Here is a 6951-nt window from a genome sequence, read left to right on the forward strand (position 1 = left end):
TGGCATTTGGGAAAGGCAGGAAGGAAACAAAATAATCTGCTGCTGCCAATTTAGTCCTTTTTTTATTCTGAAATAACAGAGCCCATAGATCTTGTAGACTATCTTTAAGATAGTCTACTGCAGCTTCTTCTCTGAGGTTAGACAAAAGACTAGACACAAAACTGTTTTCCTTGGATCAAAACAAAACCTATTAGAGATGAATAGTTTTAAAAATGACGCTTCGATCCTTATAATCACTAGGATGCTTGCCTACATTATTCTGTCATTTCAATTTTATTTCCTTGTTTTTGCTAAAAGGTCTTGGAGATAAATGCAGCTGTTGTCTTTTTTTAGTTCCATCCCTGGACTAGATCTGCTGACATTTAGTCACAGAAGCGTTGGGTCGTGTTTCTTTCAGCAACCATGTCTGATGCTGCCATGGAGATCCTGGCAGGAAGGAGTGGTTTGCTAACGAAACTGAAATGCTGCTTTTAAACTTCCAGATTACCAGGCAAACTTTACTCTTGTGTGTGAGTGCGAGTGAGGCCAGACCTGGAGCATTTAATGAATAATGCGACTGCTTTACAAGTAAAAAAGATGGGTAAAATAAAAATGTTCGTACATAAATTCCACGTTTAAGTTTGCTCCTCTTAGGGAATAAATAAAGCTCTTCACTCCTTTATTGCAGGGCCCTCGTCTCATCAGTATTTGCGTGGAGCTTTATTTTGACTGAGTGGTTTGCCTCCGCTCTCCAGTTTGCACAAATAAAAGCATTTCCTCAAGTGTGCTGCATCCCCTGCCTGCACGAGTCAGAATTCATTCTCCCATGAGAGGAAACCACAGAGAGAAGACAGTGTGAAGTGACTGAAAGCGGGGCAGCTGAATGAAAGGAGGAAAAGTGGATTGGGAAAGGCAAGGAGACGAGGTTGTTAGGGGTCTTATTTTCACCATGAGTCATCCTCGGTGGAAACACTGAACTCCCATGAGGACGACTCGCCGTGGAAAAAGGTCACGGCTGTCGTTCAAATGCCAGAATCCTGCACACCTTCTGCACAAATCCCCGTGAACACGTGAGGTCCAGCAGACACGCCTGCGTCAGAGGCAAACGAAGACAGTGGGTTTGTACTCGGTGCGTGCACCTGATGAGAGGTACAGTAGCTGTCATGGCTTTGTTACCATGGTTACCGCGCCTTTATGGTACACTTTGAATTCTTGTGTCATCCAGTGGTGCGACTTATTCTAATGCGGAGCTGCTTGAGCTGTAAAGGCAGAGAACTAATTTCTTTAATGATCAGAGCTTTTGGGTTTGAAATTAGTTATTATTTTGCCTGACAAAACTTTTTTTTTTTAACATGTCGGTCTTCTCCCTCTGTTCTTTGTCCTGTTTTACTATTTTGCTTCAATTCAATTCAATTCAATTCAATTCAATTCAATTCAATTCAGTTCAGTTCAATTCAATTCAATTCAATTCAATTCAATTCAATTCAATTCAATTCAATTCAATTCAATTCAAAAATACTGTATTAATCCCAAAGGGAAATTAAATGTTGACGTAGCTCATTTAAATCAAGGAGTTATTATAGATAGTGATGGCTGTGGGCAGGAAAGATCTCCTCCGTTTTACAACTAATCTGAAGAAGCCTTTGACTAAAGAGACTCTGTTTTGCGATGATGGTCTCGTGAAGAGGATGGTCAGGGTTGTCCATGATTTCCTTGATTTTATGCAAAATCCTTCTTTGCATCATCATCTCCTTTTTTGCCTGTGTGTGTGTTTGTCTCCACTGTTAGCTGAATTTCCCATGAAACGCTGAATGAATTTTAATGAAACTTTCAGAATGAAATCACTAGGTGCACATCCACAACTGATTAACTTTAGGAGTCAACCCAAATTGAGACGGCCACCACAGAAAAGTGATTTTAACGAACACGAAGATGGCCACAACCCAGTCAGTTTTACAGATATTGAGCTAAAACTGGGTGTAGTAGTAGCAAACACTCTGAATGATCATACTATTGAATGGATTTCAAATAAAATTAAAAAAAAACTTTCACAAAGTAATATTTTTAAAGTTTGATCAAAGGAGGCTTTAACTAACCATGTAGAACAGGGGTGTCAAACCCAGAGACGCAAGGGGGCCAAAATTAAAAATTTGGTCCTAGCCAAGGGCCAGTCACAATCAATATTTATTAAAAATGACATAAATTAATTAGTTTTAGATGTATTATATCAAATCATTCATATAGAAATATCAATGGCCTTTTCCCAGTTACAGATTATACAGAATTTAGAGCAAACAGACTTTAATGAACACAGACAAATAGATCAAACTTCAAAAAGCACATCATTAGCAGTCATTTCTTACGCCTCACTCAGCTTTTAAATCAAGTTTTTAACATTAAAACAGACAAAAACCTGATCATACAGAAATTAAAACTATATATTGTTGGCTTCTAAGTCACTGAGGAGAGAAAACTTCACTAATTAGGCTCAGTTTTTTAAAGCAAAAAAAGAATCAGAGACTCGATCTGAACCAGACTAGAGGGCCAGATGAAATATTACAGAGGGCCGGATCTGGCCCGCTGGCCTTGAGTTTGACGTGTGATGTAGAAGAAGGGTCTGTAATTAAATGAGGCTAAAATTGAACCTTTTGTCCATCAAGGACAACGCCATATTTGGCACAAAGCTTACACCTCTCATCATCCTGAGAACACCATCATCACAGTGAAGCATGGTGGTGGCAGCATCATGCTGTGGAGATGTTTTCCATCAGAAAGGACTGGGAAACTGGTCAGAGTTGATGTACATGTGAATGAAGCAAATTATAGAGGAAAGTAAACCTGTTTGAGTCCTCCAGAGATTTGAAACTGGGACAAAGGTCCACCTTCCAGCAGGACAATGAGCCTAAACACTCTGCTGAAGCAACGCTCCACTGGTTTAAGGAGAACCAGGTAACTGTGCTGAAATGACCAAGCCAAAGTCTTGAGAATCTCTAGTTGGATTTAAAGATTGTTGGACACAAGCAGCACCCATCCAACCTGTAGGAGCGTGTTTTTTTTTATTTTTAGTATGTTAAAATTTTAAGATTTCAGTTCTGTAAAAGTTACAGATAATGCTAAATATTCTAGCATTTAAAATGATCAATTTCATCTTGACACTAAGTCTTGTTTGAATATGCAAAATAAATTTCCAGCTGGGGTCAATGAATGAAAAAAAGGTTTCTGACTACACCTGCTCCACGCTTTGAAAATCAACCCTGAGAGTTTTCTGTTCCCGTTTTGTCCCCTTAAGCTACCTTCTTCTGGTCTTCTGTCACTTCACTCTTCAGGTGTTTTGGTTTCAGTAATCTCTGTGACATTAACGTGTTATTTGCAATCAAGATGACATTAATCTTCTTGTTTCAGATTTGGATTTATTTATTATGTCATTCAACAAGTCAGAGAGATGGGAGATTGTTACTCAGGCCAATAAAAAGAAGTGAATGACCTAAAGTCATTACAAGCATAATCCTATGGTAGTCAAATTACAAAGTCCAGAGGGCAGCTTAAAAGGGGCCTCATACCCTGAGAGAAGAAGCTGCTCCTCAGCTGGTGGAGATGGAGGGGGGGGGTTCATGAGCTGAATGGGTGGGGTCGGTCATAATGCTCTTCGCCGTGGTTCTGCATCTGCTGACACAAATGTCCTTGAGTGAAGGAAGGCTGCTGTCTGTCACTTTTTCAGCAGATCTAATCTCTCTCCTTGCAGCCCTGTTGGTGGGCCTTCTTCGAATTTGTGACAGCTGCAATGATCATCTTATCTAGCTCTTGTGAAGAAAATCTAAAAGCCTAAACGTTTGATTTATTTTCAGACATGGATGTTCATGTTCGGAGATGACAATAATACTAAAACCAAATTGAATCATTTTCCATTTTATGAGTCTTTCTTGACTTGCACAATCTCTAGCACAAAAAAAAAAAAGTCCCACGCTGTTATTTTGTTAGACCTCCTCTGGCTTTAAGAGTGGCACACATTCCCTGTGGTGTTGTCTTAATAAGCTTACATAATATTGCAGCATTTTATTCTGTCCAGAATTGCAAAGATTTTATTTTATTTTTTTGCCAAGATCTTGAAGTGAGGATGAGAAAGTTAAAGTGCTGAAAAAAGTTTTCTCCAGAGCTTATCAAAGATTCTCAGTAGGGTTTAGTTTAGGACTCACTGGATGCCAATTAGCACGTGAAAATGATGTTTTATGGTTGAAGATAATGCTTCTCGTTAATCTTTCCAAGTTTTATTCATTTATCGGAAAGGTTTTTAACCCAATTTTGAAGCTTTGAGAGTTTCTAAAACTCTCAAAGCTTCTGTTCTGCAGAAGCCTGTTGATCACCCATTGATTCAAATCAGGTGTGTTGGAGCAGAGAAACAAGTAAAACATGCAGGATAGTGGCCCTCCAGGACCAGGGTTGCCCACCCCTGATGTAGACCAATAATTGGACCCTTCTGAAATGGAGTTGCATCATTTCTTTAAACCCAAGATTTGTCTCCAGACTTAGTTTAAGAAATGAGAAACATCCCTGCATCCTGTAGGAATAAACAACTTGTTACCAGCTGAAACATAATACCTGCAAACCTTCTCCAGTGGGAGACTCTTATTTGAGTTAAATTCCAGTGATAAATGTCATTTTACATTTCTATAATAAAGTTAAAGGACTAGCATTTCTTGAAGGAAGGCTTTTCACCCGCTGCCTTTCACACCTGAGTTTTATACCAATGTCATGTAATATTTCAAGATGTCTTACTTAGAGTATGTGTTGTGAATGACTCTCAGCTATTACCTCGTCAAATTTTAGCTCAATGTCTGTCGAACTGACAGAGTTACAGCCATTTTTGTGTTGACTAATGTCGGTTGGCTGTGGTGGCCATCTTGAATTAAATTCACTCCATAAAGTTAATGAGTCGCAGATGTATATCCAAAGATTATTTTCTGAGAGTTTCATTAAAATCCGTGTAGTGATTCATGAGATATTTTGCTAACAGACAAACAGGGTTGACTCCAAAAGTTAAAGTTTTAGACAAAGATCTTAAACAATGAGAAGAACTTCAAGCTGATGCTGTGAATGACACTCAGCTACTACCACACCAAGTTTAAGGCGAACAGTTGTAAAATTGGCTGAGTTGTAACCACTTGTGTGTTTTTTAAGGTTGGTTGACTGTGGCAACCATCTTGAATTGGATTGACTCCAAAAGTTAATCAGTTGTCGATGTATTTCCTATGATCACTTTCTGCAAGTCTCATTAAAATCTATCCTGTGGTTTAGGAGATATTTTGGTAACAGACACATGAGCACAAACAGACACACACACACGGGGAGAAAGCATTACTGCTCCTCTTTGTATATAATCAACCCTGATGTTGTTCAGTTTTCATGCATTAGCGCTCAGTGTACGTGTTTGACTTTACAAGGATGCAGAAGAGTGACATGGAATGAAAAGGAGCCACTTGTTGCCATGGATACCTGAAGCACAAATACCTGTGAAGGTAATCTGAAAAGCCACACATTTGATAATGCATTTATCTGTCGACAACAAGGCAGACGAAGACATACGAGGTTCTGCGTGTGTCACCATTTTCGTAGTAAAGTTGTTTTTTTTTTTACATCGGAGCAAACACACTGAATTCTAAGAGATAAAAAACTACAACTGCCAACATTTCAATTAACACAGAAGCATCCGCGTACTAAAATGTGTCCAGGAGTTTAAAAACACTAAACAGCATCATGAGCTGGTCACTGTTCTCTGGAGCTCTTCTTGGAAGAGTTCTTTGATCCCAGCAGGACCAGGACTGTGTGTCCTGGATAATTAACGGTCCACTAACATCTGAGCTCTGAGTTTGGCAGCTGCTGAGCTGCAGGCTGCTGGGAGCAAGCTTCCCATTCTTTCATGTGCATTACCATGGCGATGAGTTGCACCGTGTGAAACAGACTGTATGCAGATAACCCTGTTACACGGAGTTATTTTGGTCCAGCTGCTTTTACTTGATTTGTGACAATGTTTCCTACATGCCCTCGCCCGTGGCAGATGTCTTCTACTTTCACTCAAGCAGTTTTTAAATGTTGTAAACATTTAGTGGCACTGTCACAGGTGATGGAAGCAAAGGGCAGTTCTGACTTTAGTTCATCAGCCGTAATGTTTTCATTCTCTTTTTCAGTGTGTCTTCCATCCATCCATCCATCCATCCATCCATCCATCCATCCATCCATCCATCCATCCATCCATCCATCCATCCATCCATCCATCCATCCATCCATTGCTTATTCTGGAGTCGGGTCGCAGGGGCAGCAGCTTGAGCAGGGAGGCCCAGACCTCTCTCTCCACAGCCATCTCTTTCAGCTTTTCCAGGAGGGTTCCAAGGCGTCCCCAGGCCAGCCGAGAGACAGTCTCTCCAGTGTGTCCTGGGTCTTCTGGGGCGGCTGTGGATCAGTGGTTAGAGCAGTTGTCTTTCAATTCCTGGCAGGAGTCACATGTCAAAGTGTCCCTGGGCAAGACCCTGAACCCCTCATTGAACCCCACAGAACGCCACATGTCTCTGATGTGTGCCCCGTCGGTGTATGGATGGAGTTTGAAGCACTAATTAGTCTCCATGGACTGGTTTATTCAGATTCAGTGCTGTATGAATGTGTGTGTGGATGGGTAAATGAGGACACAGATTGTGTTGTAAAGCACTTCGAGTAGCCTGATTGGCTAGAAAGGTGCTATATAAGTACAGTCCATTTAGTCTCCTGTAATGATTTGGGTTTTGTTTTTGTTTTTCTTTTGGATTCATTTTGCATTTGTTTTCTTGTTTTCCCAATGCCTCAGTCAGTATTCACTTCCCCTCTGTTTGCCCCTGATTATCTGCCACGCCCATCTCCACCTGTAAGTTATTGCAATCACTCACCTGTGCCCACTTCCCATGATTATCCCCTGTGTATATAACCTGGTCATTTTCTCCACCACCC

The sequence above is a fragment of the Kryptolebias marmoratus genome, linkage group LG3 (genome assembly GCF_001649575.2).
Source record: "Kryptolebias marmoratus isolate JLee-2015 linkage group LG3, ASM164957v2, whole genome shotgun sequence".
In the NCBI taxonomy this organism is placed as follows: Eukaryota; Metazoa; Chordata; class Actinopteri; order Cyprinodontiformes; family Rivulidae; genus Kryptolebias; species Kryptolebias marmoratus.